The following is a 22,294-nucleotide window of genomic DNA, read 5'->3' as shown; positions in this document are numbered from 1 at the left end:
AAAACTCTGTCATACATCACTATAACATAACAAGGCAAAATTTTCCATTACAGCTAAAGTCTAAAATGTACAAAAAAAGACACTGAATAATGTGCATAATGTGCCTAATGAAATAGTAATTTGGAGTGTAACAGGGAGTCAGAGTGTTCTCAGTGATAGCAAAGGCAGTGGCATGACACAGCAGCAGTGCATGACAACAGAAATAGGACACTACATTAATTGTCTCTTTTAAACCATTTTCTTCACACACACTAGAAGCTTTTGATTCAAAGATCAAGTAAATATTAAGAAAGAATAAAACCAAGACCGAAATGATGGAGTGTGAGTTGTAATAAAATATTTATTTAAACTGAAAGTAATTCGTATGCCAAGGAAGGTACTCCACTAACCAATATGTCTCATATCACAGTCGGATGTACAGGCTAAAGAAAAATACAAATGAAATATATATGTATATATATAATTTAATTATTAATGATTCCAAATGTAGGAAATTTAGAATTAACTTATAACTACTTATGTGTGAAACAAACACGTGAGAAATATGGATAACACGATATTATACACGATATTATACTAAACCCAATGCAACGGCATTATTAAAAATGAACAACATTTTAATTTTTTAGATTGGAAAAAGCTTGGAAAAAAGACCTTTTTTTATATTTTGCCATTGCAGGTCTTTGGTTTGGGAACCAGGAGTGCAGGAAACTGTAAAGTGTCCACCAGAAACTTCCCTTTGGCCAGACAGCCTTCACTACAAAGGAAGCTAACACATGGAAAGTGTTACATTCTGAACTTAAAACAGGCCAAAACTGCCAACATTTTAAAAATTAAGCTGTAGGAATTTTCAAAGACCAATCAGTGATGCATAGGGGTTAATTTTAGGTTTTGAAACTAGGTTTTTAATTGGTAACACATATACATATTTAAGTCTTTTTATGTTTATCTAACAGTAGGTTTATGGCAGAAGACGACAGTGTTTTATAGCATGACTATATGCTTTCCTTTTGTGTCCTCAAAGTTCTGTTAGAATCAGCTGATCCAAGTTGAGCTGTATTTAAAAATATTTTATTGCCAGAAAAGGATTACAGATGCAATAAATTCTGCAGGTGCTAAAATAAATAAATAAAACAGTTTCCAGACCATAAGTCACTAAAAAAATGCATGATAAAGAAGGCAAAAATCACAAAAAAGTTGTTGTAAAACCGCACTTTTGGGAGAAATTTATTTGACAAAATACAAGAATATATAACAGAATTTATAACAATAATCCACTGAATATATGCACGCTTCAAACATTAATGCTTATTTAGCTTTATAATACATAGACGCAATCTAGTAAAGTAATGTATATTAACATATTCAGATAGTCAGATAACTATTAAAATTCTCTAAAATCCACTAATCTCTTACTATAACTTCAAATCCCTAAATCCATTGAATTCTTCATCGTCTGCGTGTGTTTTGAACAATTCTGACACCCGTGGTGTAAGACTGAGCTGCGCTTCTTCTTTGTTTCTGTCAGTAGCGAATACTGATACACACACCCACGGTGCCCTCAAGCGGTTGTTGCTATATGTTTTTTAAAAATCACGTTTAATATATATATATATATAGAGAGAGAGAGAGACAGACAGACAGACAGACAGACAGACATGGAAGAGATTTTGAAAAACTATAAAAAGTTATTGAGAGGTACCATTATCTTTCAGTAAAAAACCAAAATGTTTCACATTGCTTTAAAAATTCAACACTTTTCAGATTTTTTAAGGTCATTTACAAAAAACAGTTGGAGACTTAATATCTAATTCTGCTTGATACAATAAACTGTAGGGGTTGGAATGAACTCCTACAGTTCAATAATTAGACAGATGCACGTTTTTTTTTTTGTTGCAAATAATAATCAAGCAGCAATCTTCCAGTTCATTAGTATCAACTTTTAACATAACATAATTTCGCTCCATTATATGCTGTTAGATTAAAAAGAAAGACAAAGAAAAGGGAATCTAACAAAACAGAATAGACTAAGAAAGCGTGGGAGCTATGTATTTCCAAATAGAAGAATTTGCTGTTTATTGTTTTCTTAGCCTTTAAGATGCTTTTTTGGAAACCAACTTTTCACCCAGATTTGTTTCAGAGGCATGCAGAATGTCTGAAAATTGTACACAAGTGCACAACTATGCTCATCAAAGTGTATTTAATCTTCTTCACCCTTGAGATCTGTCACCCATTCCCTTCTGCACCAATCTAGATTCAAGGTTTACAACAAAACAAAACAAAAAAGGAAATACAGCCACAAAGACAAGTCACTGTTTTCACTCAGATGGAGCCAAACTGTGCTTTTTTATGTCACCCAGATCATCTTTTTAGAGTTGCACTTTCGACTGCATCTGTGTTCAAATCTTCTGAAGAAGAATCTTCTGTCAAGCAATAGACATCATCAAACGGGTCTCTGTGAAAGCTCTGCATATTTCCACAGGTGCTTCCATTGCCTGAATCTACTTATATCTATGTATCTCATTTTTGTCTCAGTTTTTCTAAGTCAGCAGCGTAACACCCACATATCTGCTCACCGTGTTGCTTCACATTCCTCATAAAAGATGTTTGAGCTTGGGTTCTCCTGCTACCACAATTGTGGATTTTACTGTTTGACTTCAGTAAAATGTGTAAGTCTTTCTCCTTTTTTCAAAATACTGTTGTATATTTCAACATCTTACTTATAAATTTCATTATAATATGTTTCTCGTGTTCCAAACTTTGTAAAATGCTAACTGAACACTATTGATTGAGTGTATGTATTTTTTAGTGGCCAGTTGCAACAAAGAGAAATATAATCTGGTTTAGGACAAGTAAATTCACACTTCATCCAGTGTGGGTCCGGACAAGCCCTTTTGCGCTACTGCATAATAATTTAGTCACAGTCCAGGGGGAGCCAAACTTGGGTGGAAATTATATATTGGATGAACATTTATAATAACAGAATTTCTTATAAATTCTAATGTCTGCATTTTTTCCCGAACAAATAAACACAAATTCATCGACCAACACAAGTTCTAAACTACAAGATTAATGGACATTAAAGTATGGAACATTATTTTTATTTGAATTGCAGGGATTTCTACTGGGCTGGTTAGGCAATTATGAAACAAAAAACTTGACAACAAGCCATTTAAAAAAAAAGCCTGGCTTCAATTAACTCGAAAATAGTTTGGAAAAATAGATTTAGAAAGTAAAAACATAAAATCCTATGGATTACTAGTTTAAATTAAACTGTTCAAGACATGCAATTTGAAAAAGAAAGCAAGATTTGAGGAAATGGGGTTCTATTTCCAAGGAAACATAAGAAAAAGCCACTGTAAGTAGTTGAACGCAACACCTAGTAGCCCTGTGAACACAAAGAGTTGTTAGAAAGATCATATTTGAAAGGTCTTGAGGAACTCGTGCGTTATTCTTGTTTGAAGAGATGAGATAATGAAAACGCACTCCTATAGACATCTTAGACTGCTTTTATTTCCTCACCTCTTCCTCCAGCCAGAACCACACCAGCTTCCAATTTGTAGCCTTTGTGTACTTAAACAGTACAGAATCACAGCCCCCGTTACCATACTCTGATCAGAGCCTTGCTTGAACATCTGTCAGAGGATGTTTTCTCAAGCAGTAAGTATGTTCAGGGCAATATTTTTCTAGTTTTCCCTTACCTTTCTTCTATGTGAAGCATAAACACCAGCATTGCAAAGTGGGAATGGGAGAGGAAAAGCAGGGATAACACAAAATTCTATAGGACCATGTGGATGAGGGGGGTAAAGAAAGGTGAGGAATCTCTACTATGAAGGTTGGTAAAGAGAAGAAAGATTGATGTTTAAAAGGAAACTAAAGAGAAAATAACAAAGGGAAAGACAACAATTCAGCTAAAGTTCCAAAGCATATGCATCTGAAGCAAGTGCTACAGACCAAGCACAGGTGTCCCACATTCATCCTCTGTTCAGACTTTCTTTTTTCCATTCGCACAAGAATAACTTTAAGGACCTTTTGATGATGGATAACGCTTGTGCATGTATTTCTTTTTTCTAATCGTTGTAAATCAGGAGCAGACGAAAAAATGCCATTAGAAAAAGATTTTAATTGTTACATGGAGGCTAAAATTGATAAGCCACAAGCTCTCTGGTCTGCTCCATTTTGATGCATGAACTTGTAGACAACTAGATCAATCTACATCTTTGTTTTCCTCATCCAAGCTGGAATCTGGCTCAAGACTGTACGGCTGGAAAGCTCCAATATTGCTCGCCATTTTTTTTTGCAACGCTTATGTTAGGTTGGGGCTGTGAGGGGCTGGCGGCTCTTTGGAGAGGATGTAATCAAATAGATGACGAGATGTGGGGGCAGGCTTACTCTATACCAACAGTTTCGCTCATAACTCAGAGGTGAATTTTTAATGAACTTCTGCCGCTCTGCAGAAACTATGTCCTAGAAAATGACACAGGTTTTAGGATTTGGGCTCAAAACACATAATCATAATTAAAAGACCACGTGGGTAACTTTGAAAATAGATCAATAGATGATTGTAGTGGGACTTTAAACCTCCAAAGCTGGACTTTTGGAAACTACAAAAAAAAACCTTAACAATGTGTAAAAATAATTTTTGTTTCATTTCTTGGAGTTTGAGCCACTTCTTGTCAACAGTGGAACAGGAAATTCCTTTGCTTTTATACAGCCAAAATTTTAATATTAAATGAGAGGAAAAAACATTTCTGAAGGAACATTCATGTCTAGACTTGTTTGTGCAGCCACTGAAAAGTTTATGGAAAGTTAACAGTCATACAGTGGCATGGAAGCACATGGAGGCTAACTTTTCACACAGACAGATTCCTTGTTTTGCGGAATCAGTCCGTTTTTAACATGTTGCAAACAAGGTTTGGAATTACAATTATTGTAAATATGCTAATGCAGCTAACAGTTCCAATGTGGCTAACATGTAGCATGTTACAAACAAGTTCTGGAGTTTTTGTGAGCGCAGCTAAAGTCGGGCTGACTTATCTGAGTCCTTTGCTTTGCTTAATGCACCTTATAGTTCTTTGTGCCTTATATATGACATAAGTTCGAAAATAGACCATTCATTGACGATGAGGCTTATAATCCAATGTGCCCTATAGTGCGGAAAATATGGTGCATTCACACAGTGTTGGCTAATACCCAAATTATGAGTTCAAGTTTTTCTGCTCTGGCCCGAACTGTGCTCAGTATTTTCCAGTTCTTCAATCGGAGCAGAATAAAAACCCTGCTGCCAGTGACTTCAGTGGACTTCTAGTCAATCCACCCAGCCATTCATTTAGTGTCTCTGTCTTTATTTTTAAATCATGTTTTTACTTTCTATCTATTAATCTTCATGAACCATCTGCCAGGGTTCTCTAATCTGGTTTTCTGCCTGTCTGTGTGGCAGCTACCCCCCCCAGTATTCTTTCTTTTCTGTCACTCTGTCAATTCGCAAACCCTTCCCTTCCTCTCCCGCCACCCTCCCATCAATCCCTCCTACCACTCCACCACCAACTAGGCATGAAAACGGTGCTCCATTAGGAGTGCCTGGACTAAGCCCAGTCTGACACACACTGCTTTGATCAGCCGTGAGCGGGGCTAAACACCCCACTAAACTCCCAGTCTGAAGAAGAGGGAGTGGAAAGGCGGGAGGGGGGGGCAACAAATGTCGAAAGAGTTCGAGAGAAAAGGGACCAGAAACCTCAAAACACAGAAAAGAGAGAAATGCGTAGTGGGTTTTCCCAAACCAAATTCACAACCACCTGCAGACAAGTTTTTTATTAGATCTTTTTTTCTTTTTGTACCACATTGTCTAGTCTACATCTTACGTTCATCGCTTTATTTCCCCATAAAACCTCAGGCAGGTACATCAGGCTCTTAATGCATCAATATCAGCTGCATGTCTGCAGATGCAACACTCAGAAAATGGGAAATCTGCACAAAATAACTCCTCTTTGGACACAATTCAGACTAATACAAAGGAGAAATTCCATCCCTAGATACCAGACATAAACAGTTAACAGCAAATAAAAAAATAAAATATTCAAGTAATGTACAAAACAACCAGCAACAAAAAGAAAAACAAAAAAAACTTTTCCTTTTCTCCCTAGGAATAGAGAGAAAAGGGATTTCCGCTTAGTGCTAATCAATCAGGCTGTGATAATGGCTCCCATGCTTAGCTGTCGACTGGAAGGGTCAAGCCATCTCGTGACCCAGCGCCCAGAGCCCAGGGGCCAAAGATTCTCTCAGAATAGCACCCCGGGACAGACTCCCTGGGCTAATTGTCCAAACCAGTGTCAGCCTTTTCAATGCCCCAGCCCTAACCCTCCCCTCTTTCCACTTTCTCTGTCATCCCTCTTTCTCCCTCCCCTGCAGTCCACCTTACAACTCTGCGATTCCCTCTGCTTCTACGCATAGAATCCCCAAAGTACAGCAGGAAAGTGAGAAACCAAGACAATTTAAGCTTCGGCAACAAATGGAATGAGCTGCAGACTGAGGGTCAAAGTTAGTTTCAATGCCAGAGATCAACTGCAGCAGCAACAGGAAGAGGAATAAAGAAAAGGATGATGGAGCCGAAAGATGGCAAAACAGATACAGTTGAATAAAAGTGATAGGGACAGAGCCTTTGACACAGCCTTTCCACACATGTATCACTCATATCACTAGGGTGCAGTGACGGGTCTATCCACTGCCATCTGCATATCAATGGGATTCCTGTAATCACAGTGAAAGCGGCGTGTGTCTCAAGGAATCTGTGAAGCATCAGTATGACTGACCGTTTTAAGGCAGCGTGTTTGCAAAAAAAAGACAGGAAATGCAAGGCAGATTTGCAGAAAAGTGCATGAGTCTAAAGCAAACACTTCTTCAGCTCAGTACAGCGGCATTCTTCCCATTCCATGTGCGAGCTAATTAACATCATTACATCCCAAGAAGCCGACTGATGAAAAGACACTCCACTGTTGCACTAGATCCAAATCTCTGCTCTCCTCTGTCTCCTTTTCCTTTTCTCTTCCATTCAACTCTTTTTTACCTTCTCATAGTTCCTGCCAATCGGATAGCGCTGAAAAAGAGCAAACTCCAAAAGCTGCAAATGCAAAACATGTCAAGCAACATCAGTTACTCACTGGGAATGTCTTTTTCTGTTTTTCTTTTTTTTTCGGATCTGTCACTCCTTATCCTCTTCTCAGCTGTAGATTAGGAGTGTGTCTGCCCCCAACGTGTGTGCTGTGTCAGTCCGGTAGAGGAAAGTTGCCGTGCATGAGCATGTGTAAGTGTGTGTGAACGGATAGAAAGACAGAAAGAGGGAAAGTGTGTGTCTGTCTCTGTGTCTTGCACTGCTCTGAATGAGCGAGTCGAGGCTGTTTTAAACAGGCTGCTCTCCCCATGTGACCAGCCCAGCCACAGGCAGGAATACGTTACTGAGACACTGACTCTCTTTCTAAGACTCTCTACCCCTCTCTCTCACTCTCCCTCCTAATGCACACCATGTCCACAGTGCACCCCCTAGCCACCGCTCAGGGTAGTGGAAAGAGCATCCCACACACACACACACGTACACACGTCAACCAAATGCAAACATTTCATCCAACTATTAATACCAATTGTTTTTTCTTTTTGTTGTGTGTAATTTTGACTTTTTCATTTCTGCCTTGATGGCGTTTCACACCTGGAAGCACTGACCTTTTCAGTGGTGAAATCCTTTTAAAACTGACCTTCTGTTTCAAGGCAGATACAGTTGCATAACCGCTATTAGACTTTATGGAACAACAATGAAAAACAGCACCGAGGAAGTGAAATGATTTTCAAAAAGCCCCTTCAGGAGAAAATGTCAAATTCTTGACATACTTTATGATGACAATTTTAAACTGAGGATAAGACTAAATTTGTTTCAGGGAAACACAAGAAACAAGGAGCGTTGTTACCATCGACTACATAGATCGGGACTGAGTGACCCTTTCCCCGTCGCGTTCAAAACTGGAAGTTCCCGCTGGTCACACAAAGCCTAAATCTCTTAGACTTCTCTAGAGGAAAAAAAAAAAAAACAGTTCTTTCTCAGTCATATATGTTTTTCTGTAGTGCAAGTTATTCAAGTTATAAACTGACCAATCAGATATCTCAATAAAGATTGTGATCTCATGTCGAACATCTGAAAGGTTTGATTGACAGATACTCTCCAGCCTGCTTTCAAGTGGTAGTGGGGGCTTTGCAACAAGATCACTCGAATGGAGAGAGGTTGCCATGGAAAGTTTGACAAAGACTAATCACTGCTTAGGGATGATTTCTGGTTCCAACTTGCCGACATCCATATCACAAAAAAGTGGCGACTGAGTTGACTTTATTTCATTGGATTTGGAAGTAAGTGATTTTCTAAGAGTGACGTCCCTCACTTGGTTCAGTTCTCAAATGGTCGTTATTCTGTTTTGAGAACCAATAGGTTCAACATAAAAGTTGAGATTTGTCCACTTTCCTTTGATGCTCATAAGCTTCTACTGTAATAGATATACAAATAAATACTTAGAAAGCTATGGTGTTTGACATGCAGTTAATCTGTCTTTTAAAGCTGTTTCACTAAGGAGAGATCTTCAGAATTCAAAAAGATGTGCATGAAAAAAGTCCATAGTGTTTGGTGGGTAGGCTCTGGGTCCATGACGTCTTTCATGCTGGTGTTACAAGCTCCGCCCATATGAATAAACCGCAGAGTTTAGACGATGACGGTGGTTGATGGTCAGTCCATAATAAAGCACTGGTCTGGGTGGAGGACAAGGTGGAGGAGGGCTGGCAAAACTGTCTAGAATACAGAAAGATAAACGTCCATGAATTTAAAAGCAAAAATATGGTTGTGATTGGCTGAGAAACAAAAAAGCAGGGAATTTAGCTATTGGTTTAGAGTGAAGTGTTAAAATGATGAGTGCTGTGTAGGGCGGGTGACGGAAAGAACCCAGCTTACCCTGAAGTGAGGAAGATCTTCCTTATTGAAATTGTGCCAAAGCCTGGTCTATTACCAAATATAGACCAGCCAGAGTTCCAAAATCTATACATGATGCAAATTTATTTTCATTTGTAATTTATTTAAGGTGTTTTTTTTTTTTTTTACTAGAACCAGGAAACGTAAAACTATAAAGTATCAAACTATAAAATGATATTATATTATAATATTGGCTGATAGTTTATAAGAGGATGCAATGTCTCATAAACATGTCAACTACAAGTCAAGAAACTATTTAGGATTGAAGGTTAAGATGTCAATATTTAATATCTCTTGCAGTCTGTAAAACACATCACTCATTTAACCACAGGCCAAGGCTATGTCCAAATTCCCTCCCTACTCCCTAACTACTAAAAAAAACTAAATATAACTGTAAATAACTGTATATATAACTGTCTAGTGCCCAGGACTTTCAAAGCAATATGGAGACCATGCTCACAATTTTTATTTAGAAACAGTAGATATGGGGTTAATTATTTAACAAAGTAAAGACCTAATAAATATCAAAATGTTACTATTTATAAATCCCCTGTGTTCTGATGATGAAAACTTGGAGAATAAAAAAAAATGTATTAAAGTTCGTTTTTTCCTTTAAAATTGTTGAATGCATTGTGGTCTACTGTATATTTGGCAATCTAGTGAGCATTGATGCACATTGGTTTCTCACAGAGACTTCTGGGAAATTTTTAGGGCACTTCATTTTGGAGTTGTAGTTTCGGACAGCACTATATAGTGCACTATGTAGTGAGTGGTAAAGAAATTTGGACACAACCTAAGTGTGAAGGGGTGTTAAATAGAGGTTTGTTTCATGCCAATACCTTTGGCATGGTCATTTGTTTTTTTTTTTTTTGTTTTTTTTCTGCATTCATGTCCATTCATTATTTCAGGTATTTAAATGTTTAAGGCGGAGCACTCAAACTGTTGAGTCTGGCGGCTGTATCCCATTGGCTGTCAGCTTAAGAACAGGATCAATTTGAAGCAGCTCCATCTCCTCACCAGCAGATGATAGCAGACAGTGTACAGCTGCTAGTGTGAGGCTTTTGCACCACCACCTTGTCCTTGTGATTAAAACAAAAAAAAAGTGGCTTTAAATAATATTTGATCATATGTGAACATGATGCAGTGGTAAAAATTTCTTACATATGGATCAAAATGTTACAAAATATTTATTATTACAAATGTTCCCAGCTGTATCTCCAACTGAAATTAACCTCTGCAGTATAATCAAAAGGGGCAAACCAAACACAATGGCATATTATTCTATAGCATTCTATAGCATCTTTTCTTTAAGTCCCAAAGCGTTTTACAGTTACAGTCTCATTCACTGATGCACAGACATTCACACAACAATATCTGCTCTGCTACTGAACACTGGCGCCAACCTATAAACACCAGAAGCAATGTGGGGTTCTGTATAGCACAAGGACTCTTCGACGAATGGGCAGGAACCAAACCTGTGACCTCCGATCAGAGGTCAATTGCTTTCCGTGTTTACCACAGTCACCAGTCCTAAAGAGCTTCTTTGATCTTGTGTATCCCTTAAATGATTTAATGGAGTTGTCGTATTTCTCCAGACATTTACATTTTTTTGAAAGTTTTTTTTCTTTTTCTGAACAGTTCTTATGTTATTGTGTGACCGTTTGTTACATAGTTATAAAAAATTAAAATGAAAAAATGCAAGCCTTAGAATGACTTCTTTCAGGGACCGCTCCTTCTGAAATGGCTGTCAAAGTCACTGTGGGATGTTAAGAAAATAAAAAAACCTTTCTTTATTTCAGCTACACTATATTTCCAAAAGAATTTCCTCTCCCATCCAAATGATCAGAATCAGGTGTCCTAATCAGTTGGCCTGGCCACAGGTGTATAAAATTAACCACTCAGGCAGGCAGACTGTTTCAAAAACATTTGTAAAAGAATGGGCCGCTCTCAGGAGCTCAGTGAATTCCAGCGTGGAACTGTCACAGGATGCCACCTGTGAAACAAATCCAGTCGTGAACTCTCCTCGCTCCTGAATATTCCACAGTCAACTGTCAGCTCTATTATAACAAAATTGAAGAGTTTGGGAACAACAGCAACTCAGCCACTAAGTGGTAGGTCACGTAAACTGATGAAGAGGGGTCAGCGGATGCTGAAGCAAATAGTGCAAAGAGGTCGCTGACTTTCTGCACAATTAATTGCCATAGAGCTCCACACTTCATGTAACCTTCAGATTAGCCCAACTACAGTATGCAGAGACCTTTATGGAATGGGTCTGCATGGCTGAGCAGCTGCATCCAACCCACACAAGTGCAATGCAAAGCGTTGGATACAGTGGTGTAAAGCACGCCGCCACAGGACTCTAGAGCAGAGGAGATGTGTTGTCTGGAGTGATGAATCACGCTTTTCTAACTGGAAATCTGATGAATGAGTCTGGGTTTGGAGGTTCACTTCAGACTGCATTGCACTGAGTGAGAAATGTGGTGGAGGAGGAAATATGGTGTGGGGTTGTTTTTCAGGAGTAAGGCTTGGCCGCTTAGTTCCAGTGAAAGGGACGCTAAGTGCTTTAGGATACCAAAACATTTTGGACAATTACATGCTCCCAACCTTGTTGGAACAGTTTGGAGAGGGGCCCTTCTTCTTCCAACATGAATGTGTACCAGTGCACAAAGCAAGGTCCATAAAGACATGGATGAACTGGTGTGGATGAACTTGACTTCTTTTTTGTAGGAAATTAGTATTTTGCAGGTACAAATTAACTTTGTATGCATACACATTATTTTTTATGTGCACAAATTAGCCTTTTGCGTGCACAAGAGTATTTTGTAGGCAAGAATAAGCATTTTCGGGGAAAAATGCAATATTTTGTGGGCCCAAGTTAGCATTATGTGTGCACAAATGTATTTTGTGGGTAAATATTTGGATTTACCTGTGTTTTTCCTTTTTCAGATTGAAATTTGTGGGTGACAATTTATTTACTGTGGTGAGCAACCAAGAAGTGAGGTTGCGAAGTCAGAGTTGAGTGAAATCATTCAACTTACTACAACTTAGTTTTTTGATTCAAAGTGTTGTGGAAGACATCATGTAAAAAAGCTGCCGGAATTAAAGTTCCTACTAGTGTATGTAGGTCATGTAGTCTCTCCTGACACATTTCTAAATACCAGGTTGACAACTGTGTGTTATATTTAGCACTGCAAAGTGGGTTAAATAGTAGTTGTATTGGTTTATTGCAAATGCAATTAAAATCATTTGGGTAAGTGACAGGAAAGGGCTTCAGCTTTGTTTGAGGGACATGTTATCTTCATGTGTACATTGATAATGAGCTACATGTTTCACCATGTGACATATCTCTAGTGGTTTGAAGAAAAAAGAAAGTCCTCAATGACATGTGAGAGCTCAACTTTTATAACAGCTCAACGAAAGTGTAGGTTTACAGAAATGGGGCAATTTGACGCAGTTTTAGTGAAATGAAAAAAATTGATTCTGTCTTGAGTCTGTTTTTCACTGAAAACAAATGTCTGTCATATTCTACTTCAACTTTGAACAAAAAAAAGATACTGAGTGGATTAACTAAAACTTTTTTTTCAAAAAAAAAAAAAAGGTTTCAAAGGTGATCTTGTTATAAAAATATTCATGACTTTTTTTTCCCTTTACCTTTTGTATCAAAATGAGCTATTGCAGTAGGGACTACTAACGTTCACATCACCCTTGACAGAAGTCAGAACCAAGGTTATAATAGTTTCGGATTTTTTATTAGTTTTAGTTTTTATTTAGTTTTGAATTTTTGTTTTTAAATTTATTTAGTTTTAATTAGTTTTTAGAGGCTGCTTTACTAGTTTTTATTAGTTTTTATTTTTTGAAATTGCTTCGTTTTAGTTTAGTTTTTATTAGGGCCCGAGCACGGAGTGCAAGGACCCTATTGTAATTCGAATGTTTATTATTATTATTATTATTAGGGCCCGAGCACGGAGTGCAAGGACCCTATTGTATCTGTTAGGTTTATTATTATTATTATTAGGGCCCGAGCACGGAGTGCAAGGACCCTATTGTAATTCGAATGTTTATTATTATTAGGGCCCGAGCACGGAGTGCAAGGACCCTATTGTAATTCGAATGTTTATTATTATTAGGGCCCGAGCACGGAGTGCAAGGACCCTATTGTATCTGTTAGGTTTATTAGGGCCCGAGCACGGAGTGCAAGGACCCTATTGTATCTGTTAGGTTTATTAGGGCCCGAGCACGGAGTGCAAGGACCCTATTGTAATTCGAATGTTTATTATTATTATTATTATTATTCTACCGGAAGAGTCGCCTTTTTGAGGCCTTTAACATACCCCAAAACTCACCAAATTTGGCACACACATCAGGAGTCGCGAAAAATTTCGTATTTTATAGGAGATTGGCATGGGCGCACAAAAACGGCTCGATAGCGCCACCTACAGTGACGTTTGTCCCGACGCCCCGCATACGCTTTAACGTACAAGCTTGATTTTTACAGGGCATGTTCTTCAGATGGAGACTTACAAAAAAGTCTGAAAGGACCCACCTGTCACTCGCACAGGAAGTCTGATATATTGATGTCAATATGTCATTTTTGCTCTATTTTGGACATTTGCAGGCCTCGCTCTAGAACGAACTCCTCCTAGAGATTTGTGAATAATGACTACAAACTTTGGTTTTGTAAACTAGACACATGTCCGATGTTAAATTGCGAAGCTTTTAAGTTTTTACGGTTGTTTGTGACCGTGGCGGCGCGTAGAAATTCGACGTTGTTTCGAAAACACGCCATGAAAAGAAAAATGGCCATTACTCAGCCATGCATAATCCAATCTGATCCAAAATTGATATGCATGATTGTAGTCTGACTCTGAACACATCTGCAGTGAAAGAATCTGGAAAAAGTGTAGCGCCACCTGCTGGCAAGTGGAAATGACATGTTAGACTTGGAGCATCACTGCTCCAAGTAGGATGAGCCGACACACCTGAAAATGACGTCCACCTGTTGAAAAGCCATTGAAGTTTACTCTGACAAAAAACCATAACTTTCAATGCGGGGGTGTGGTCGTGACAGAGCGGCAAAGTTGGGCATCTCGCTATGCACACAAAAGTTGCTCTCACGTGCACATTCCTTGTCCAATCTCACTGAAATTCAATGGATATGATGAAGCTTCTATTCTGAACCCATGGATATGACAATCTTGGACGAGCTCTATAGCGCCACCTAGTTATTGCATTGGGCACATTCTGCCCTGTATTTTCTCTTTGCTTTGTCCGATGTGCATGAAATTAAAACTGGAGATACTCAGAAGGGTCCTCTCTCATCATGTAAAGTTTCATGGGTGTACACCTGACGGTGCCTGCGTAACAGGAAGTGGTCGATTATGTGCACCCAAATAATAGAAATTTATTATAAATCAGCCGTTTGTCTCAGGAAGCTGAGATTTCAGAATTAGATGCCTTTAATAACCTCCAGCTTTGATATGTAACACTATAGGGTCTACGAGAAACTTCATCACTTGATTTTTTTAATGAAATTTTGGACTGAACAAAGATTTTTAGCATAAATTCTGTTTAGGTTATCAGCACCAAGAATTCAACTTTCATAGGCATTTATGTGCTACTGCTTCCTAAAAAAATTCAGAATGATTGAAGTTACAGGTGACATCTTAGAGAGCATTACATCCAAAAAGGTCCGAAAACGTCTTTTTAGGCAAAACTGCAAACACCTATTTTTTTGCATAACTTATCTTTCAAATATCAGCACAAAAAAATTAAAAACGGTAGGGATCTGTGTTTGCTGCCTTCCATATTTTTTTCAGACTTAAAAGTGTAACAGATGATTTATAAAAAATCCTTTTCATCCAAAAACCTGTGTTAAATCTGTCTAGACTCCAAACAAACGTTTTTTTATGGTAACTTATGTTTCAACAATCGACACCAATTTTCACAGACCTAAAGCTGAACATGTCCCATAGCTCCCTGAATATTTTCATAGATATAAAATGAACTGGTCATTCTAACATCTGGCATTCTAACATCTAACATCTTACATGTCAAAGCCTCTCTCAGCCTGGCTCTGCTGAAGGAGTCGTGTTACAACCCCGCCCCCTCCTGCTGGGACCCCTGCTATGTAAATTAGCAAGCAGTGAACAGAGAGATGAGGAGTAAGAATGGCCATTATTCAGGCATGCATAATCCAAAGACAGCCAGTTAAACACTGAAAGACATATTTTTTCGGTATGTCTTTCATACATCTTTAGTATTAAAAACTCTCCAAGATGAATGTGCCTGACTCCACCTGCAGGTGGATCACAGACTTCCTGACGGACAGACAGCAGTATGTGAGGCTGGGGAAGCTCGTCTCAGATACTCGGACCACAAGCACCGGATCCCCCCAGGGCTGTGTCCTTTCACCCCTGTTACTCTCCCTGTACACAAACAGCTGCACAGCTGGTCACCTGTCTGTCAAACTCCTGAAGTTGGCTGACGACACCACACTCATCGGCCTCATCTCTGACGGAGATGAGTCGGCCTACAGGAGTGAAATAGCCAGGCTGGTGTCATAGTGCAGCGCTAACAACCTGGAGCTTAATGCTCTGAAGACAGTGGAGATGACAGTGGACTTCAGGAAGGCCCCAGCCCCCCTCCCCCCTGTCATCCTCTGTGACTCCCCGGTGACCTCTGTGGAGTCCTTCTGCTTCCTGGGAACCATCATCAGCCAGGACCTCAAGTGGGAGCAGAACATCAGCTCCATCACTAAGAAGGTCCAGCAGAGGATGTACTTCCTGAGGCAGCTGAAGAAGTTTCACCTCCCTGAAAAGATGCTGGTAGACTTTTACACCGCCATCATCGAATCCACCCTCACGTCCTCCATCACAGTCTGGTTCGCTGCGGCCACGGCCAGAGACAAGGCCAAGCTGCAACGCGTCATCCACTCAGCAGAGAAGGTGATCGGCTGCCACCTCCCGTCTCTCCAGGAGCTGCACATCTCCAGGACCTGGAGGCGGGCAGCCAGGATTGTAGCCAACCCCTCTCATCCAGGACATAATCTCTTTCGGCCCCTCCCTTCTGGCAAGAGGCTCCGGTCCATAAGGACCAGGACCTCGCGCCACAAGAACAGCTTCTTCCCCACTGCAGCCAGCCTGCTGAACAGAACCCCAACTCCCCCAGGTGACCCCCCCTCCCCCCCCGCCCACCAAAGGACTGTCGGTGCCACTTACAGGCCCCACCATCCCAGCCCATCTGTGCTCCCACTTTAATTCACCTTACTCTACTGTATATAGTGTGTTGTTGTTGTTAACTTAATTTTTAACTTATTCTTAATTGCACTATACACCAAGTCAAATTCCTCGTTTTGTAAAGTGCGCTCTACTGAACCTGGCAATAAAACTTTTTCTGATTCCTGATTCTGATTCTGATTCTATTAATCATTGTTTTTTATTCATTCAAAATGCAATTAAATCAATATTTTATCTTTTTCCTTTTTCTTTTTTTTTATCTCTTATATCCTTTTTTATAATCAATGTTTGAACTTCTTTTCCTTTCTATTGTCATGGTTTCAGTTTGTTGTCTTTTTTTTCGCTTTAGTTCTTGTTCTGTCTTGTTTGGTTCTGTTTCCTGTTTTATTTTGAAAGGTTTCCTGTCTTGTCATGTTTCTTGAGTTTTACTTCCTTTGGTCCCCATCTGCCCTAATCGTGTTCACCTGTGTCTTGTCTGCCCTGTCTGTATATAAGTCTTGTCTCTGCCTTCCTCCTGTGCTTGTCCATTAACTTCTGCTCATGTTGATCACGTCTTCTTGTCTGGCGTCCATGTCCCTTGCCATGCCACAGTAAGTTTTTGTTTTTAGTTGTGTCATCCTGCTCTGCAGCGCTTTTTGTTAGTTAAATAAACCCACTTGCCCTGAACCCGTTTGCCTCCCGTCTCTGCGCCTGGGTCCTACCTGCTCTCGAGCCTCCCCCCCACACGACATCTATACATCCAATGAAATTAAACTACAAATCAACAAACACAACTGATAACAAATGTCTCTAAAAAATGATGTGTATATTTGCAGAACCTTAAAAACACCAAACAAATAACAAATGCTTCCCAATTAAAGCACAAAAAATGGAACACAAAATGTAAAACCCAAGTTAGAAATTGCAATTTGAAAAAGATACTTTTTTCAGCAGCTTTTCAAAATCAATCACCAATTCTACTCTTCTGTGGATGAAACAAAGAACTCCAGAACAATGAAGCCATTTCTCTAAGTCTCTCTCACCTTCAGTTTTAAACAAGGTCTGTGAAAATCCACCATACATTGGTCACATGAACTCAGAGACCTGCTAAAAGTGCACAATTGTAAAAGCTCTTTTATATAGACAACTGTTTGTTTGCTTAGAGCTCTAAATATAAAAAAAAATGCTTTTCTATCACCTAGACACAGATGGAGAACCATATCAACTGGATTAATAACAGGGTGGCATGTTTAGACAACATGAAGCTGTCCATCACATTTTTGACCTAAACATGTAAACACATCCTTGGCTCTGCGGTTAGGAAATGGTATTTGGGAATCTCTTTATACCAGGAGCCAGCCTGGCCATTGGAACATCGCCACAGTGCCCATCCAGACTGGGACAGCAACGGGGTCCACTTCAGAGCCGTGAGCTGCTGTGTTTAACTCCAGCTGTCCCAGCAAGGTAGACAACTGCAGCAACATCCACTGACCAAGCTGACAAGCCCTGGCAGAAAAGATCCCCACAAGAAAAACACTGGCTCAGGCAGGCTGGTCAAAAAAAAATAGTTTTGCCATTGTCTTGCAGCTCGCAGATCAAGTGGTTTAGTTTTCCAGTAATGTCAGTCAAGAATGCAAGTTCAGATTCACAATGTTCATATTCACCATATTCAACAGACATCTCCTCCAATAGCACCTTAAAAATCCTGTGCTGTTTAGCTTTGCAGCTGAGGTTGTTTACGATTTTCAGAATAAGAGTCATTATATGTCCAGAGCCAATCACTTCTGCACATAAGGCCTGCTGGTGAATGACGCAGCAGTAATGCAGACATTTTGGAAAGTCTGGGTCAGCTTTACAGTGAGTGATGAAACCTGTTTGTCTATTGATCATAGCAGGAGTCCCATCTGCAGTCACTGCTACCAGCTTTTCTAATTGTACCTTTTTCTGCACAAAAACTCCTTCACCGTGTTATACATTTCAACTCCTCTTGTAATTGTCTGTTAGGGCAGATGTGTCAGGAGTTCTTCTCTTGTGGAAACCAAAAGCTATGCTGTACTGTTGCCGTCCACAGACTCATCACACTGGACGTTAACCACCTGCACTTTGCAAGATCCCGGTCCAGCTAATTGGCCAAGTTATCAGACATAGCTGACACTCATCTAGACATTGTAGTGGAAATTGAATGAGTTCTATTGTTCTCATCCTTAGGGACAGTGATAGCAATTATCATCATTGCTTGAATTTTTTTCATGCTATATGCAAAAGTCTTTGTCCCTTAAGGCAACAGATTACAGCCCCCCCCCCCCCCCCCCCCCCCCAGGCTGCTGTCGTATTAACAATAGCTTGGAGCTCCAGAATGGACAAGAAAAAACGACGAGAATGGCTCGAGCAGGGCGTTGCTCACGGGGCGGTCGCTCGTGCCATGCGGTCGCACGTGCTCGGGCCCGCTAAATGCTACTTGTAGCTTTAATTATTATTATTATTTTTCTTCTGCCGGAAGAGTCGCCTTTTTGAGGCCTTTAACATACCCCAAAACTCACCAAATTTGGCACACACATCAGGAGTCGCGAAAAATTTCATATTTTATGAGAAATTGGCATGGGTGCGCAAAAATGGCTCGACAGCGCCACCTACAGTGACTTTTGTCCCGACGCCCCGCATACGCTTTAACGTACAAGCTTGATTTTTACAGGGCATGTTCTTCAGATGGAGACCTACAAAAAAGTCTGAAAGGACCCACCTGTCACTCGCACAGGAAGTCTGATATATTGAGGTCAATATGTCATTTTTGCTCTATTTTGGACATTTGCAGGCCTCCTTCTAGAACGAACTCCTCCTAGAGATTTGTGAATAATGACTCCAAACTTTGGTTTTGTAAACTAAACACATGTCCGATGTTAAATTGCAAAGCTTTTAAGTTTTTACAGAAGTTTGTGACCGTGGCGGCGCGTAGAAATTCGACGTTGTTTCGAAAACACGCCATGAAAAGAAAAATGGCCATTACTCAGCCATGCATAATCCAATCTGATCCAAAATTGATATGCATGATTGTAGTCTGACTCTGAACACATCTGCAGTGAAAGAATCCGGAAAAAGTGTAGCGCCACCTGCTGGCAAGATGAAATGACATGTTTTACTTGGAGCATCACTGCTCCGAGTAGGATGAGCCGACACACCTGAAAATGACGTCCACCTGTTGAAAAGCCATTGAAGTTTACTCTGACAAAAAACCATAACTTTCAATGCGGGGGTGTGGTCGTGACAGAGCGGCAAAGTTGGGCATCTCGCCATGCACACAAAAGTTGCTCTCACGTGCACATTCCTTGTCCAATCTCACTGAAATTCAATGGATATGATGAAGCTTCTATTCTGAACCCATGGATATGACAATCTTGGACGAGCTCTATAGCGCCACCTAGTTATTGCATTGGGCACATTCTGCCCTGTATTTTCTCTTTGCTTTGTCCGATGTGCATGAAATTAAAACTGGAGATACTCAGAAGGGTCCTCTCTCATCATGTAAAGTTTCATGGGTGTACACCTGACGGTGCCTGCGTAACAGGAAGTGGTCGATTATGTGCACCCAAATAATAGAAATTTATTATAAATCAGCCGTTTGTCTCAGGAAGCTGAGATTTCAGAATTAGATGCCTTTAATAACCTCCAGCTTTGATATGTAACACTATAGGGTCTACGAGAAACTTCATCACTTGATTTTTTTAATGAAATTTTGGACTGAACAAAGATTTTTAGCATAAATTCTGTTTAGGTTATCAGCACCAAGAATTCAACTTTCATAGGCATTTATGTGCTACTGCTTCCTAAAAAAATTCAGAATGATTGAAGTTACAGGTGACATCTTAGAGAGCATTACATCCAAAAAGGTCCGAAAACGTCTTTTTAGGCAAAACTGCAAACACCTATTTTTTTGCATAACTTATCTTTCAAATATCAGCACAAAAAAATTAAAAACGGTAGGGATCTGTGTTTGCTGCCTTCCATATTTTTTTCAGACTTAAAAGTGTAACAGATGATTTATAAAAAATCCTTTTCATCCAAAAACCTGTGTTAAATCTGTCTAGACTCCAAACAAACATTTTTTTATGGTAACTTATGTTTCAACAATCGACACCAATTTTCACAGACCTAAAGCTGAACATGTCCCATAGCTCCCTGAATATTTTCATAGATATACAATGAACTGGTCATTCTAACATCTGGCATTCTAACATCTAACATCTTACATGTCAAAGCCTCTCTCAGCCTGGCTCTGCTGAAGGAGTCGTGTTACAACCCCGCCCCCTCCTGCTGGGACCCCTGCTATGTAAATTAGCAAGCAGTGAACAGAGAGATGAGGAGTAAGAATGGTCATTACTCAGGCATGCATAATCCAAAGACAGCCAGTTAAACACTGAAAGACATATTTTTTCGGTATGTCTTTCATACATCTTTAGTATTAAAAACTCTCCAAGATGAATGTGCCTGACTCCACCTGCAGGTGGATCACAGACTTCCTGACGGACAGACAGCAGTATGTGAGGCTGGGGAAGCTCGTCTCAGATACTCGGACCACAAGCACCGGATCCCCCCAGGGCTGTGTCCTTTCACCCCTGTTACTCTCCCTGTACACAAACAGCTGCACAGCTGGTCACCTGTCTGTCAAACTCCTGAAGTTTGCTGACGACACCACACTCATCGGCCTCATCTCTGACGGAGATGAGTCGGCCTACAGGAGTGAAATAGCCAGGCTGGTGTCATAGTGCAGCGCTAACAACCTGGAGCTTAATGCTCTGAAGACAGTGGAGATGACAGTGGACTTCAGGAAGGCCCCAGCCCCCCTCCCCCCTGTCATCCTCTGTGACTCCCCGGTGACCTCTGTGGAGTCCTTCTGCTTCCTGGGAACCATCATCAGCCAGGACCTCAAGTGGGAGCAGAACATCAGCTCCATCACTAAGAAGGTCCAGCAGAGGATGTACTTCCTGAGGCAGCTGAAGAAGTTTCACCTCCCTGAAAAGATGCTGGTAGACTTTTACACCGCCATCATCGAATCCACCCTCACGTCCTCCATCACAGTCTGGTTCGCTGCGGCCACGGCCAGAGACAAGGCCAAGCTGCAACGCGTCATCCACTCAGCAGAGAAGGTGATCGGCTGCCACCTCCCGTCTCTCCAGGAGCTGCACATCTCCAGGACCTGGAGGCGGGCAGCCAGGATTGTAGCCAACCCCTCTCATCCAGGACATAATCTCTTTCGGCCCCTCCCTTCTGGCAAGAGGCTCCGGTCCATAAGGACCAGGACCTCGCGCCACAAGAACAGCTTCTTCCCCACTGCAGCCAGCCTGCTGAACAGAACCCCAACTCCCCCAGGTGACCCCCCTCCCCCCCGCCCACCAAAGGACTGTCGGTGCCACTTACAGGCCCCACCATCCCAGCCCATCTGTGCTCCCACTTTAATTCACCTTACTCTACTGTATATAGTGTGTTGTTGTTGTTAACTTAATTTTTAACTTATTCTTAATTGCACTATACACCAAGTCAAATTCCTCGTTTTGTAAAGTGCGCTCTACTGAACCTGGCAATAAAACTTTTTCTGATTCCTGATTCTGATTCTGATTCTATTAATCATTGTTTTTTATTCATTCAAAATGCAATTAAATCAATATTTTATCTTTTTTCTTTTCCTTTTTCTTTTTTTTTTATCTCTTATATCCTTTTTTATAATCAATGTTTGAACTTCTTTTCCTTTCTATTGTCATGGTTTCAGTTTGTTGTCTTTTTTTTCGCTTTAGTTCTTGTTCTGTCTTGTTTGGTTCTGTTTCCTGTTTTATTTTGAAAGGTTTCCTGTCTTGTCATGTTTCTTGAGTTTTACTTCCTTTGGTCCCCATCTGCCCTAATCGTGTTCACCTGTGTCTTGTCTGCCCTGTCTGTATATAAGTCTTGTCTCTGCCTTCCTCCTGTGCTGGTCCATTAACTTCTGCTCATGTTGATCACGTCTTCTTGTCTGGCGTCCATGTCCCTTGCCATGCCACAGTAAGTTTTTGTTTTTAGTTTTGTCATCCTGCTCTGCAGCGCTTTTTGTTAGTTA

General features: G+C 40.3%; 1 protein-coding gene across 2 annotated transcripts in view; it reads right to left on the bottom strand.

Annotated features, from left to right (window-relative positions):
- Positions 1-7,397, bottom strand: part of cntfr (ciliary neurotrophic factor receptor) — a 308,603-nt gene extending 301,206 nt beyond the window's left edge. Inside the window, exon 1 of one of the 2 annotated variants that reach the window (XM_023961135.1) lies at positions 7,158-7,397. The gene's annotated coding sequence lies outside the window, so the exon portion shown is untranslated. The remainder of the gene's footprint in view (positions 1-7,157) is intronic. The other variant, XM_023961133.1, reaches the window with a different exon arrangement.
- Between the last annotated feature and the right edge of the window lie 14,897 nt (positions 7,398-22,294).

This window comes from Oryzias latipes, chromosome 12 (assembly GCF_002234675.1).
Source record: "Oryzias latipes chromosome 12, ASM223467v1".
Taxonomy (NCBI): Eukaryota; Metazoa; Chordata; class Actinopteri; order Beloniformes; family Adrianichthyidae; genus Oryzias; species Oryzias latipes.
This window is presented reverse-complemented; position numbering and strand designations above follow the sequence as displayed.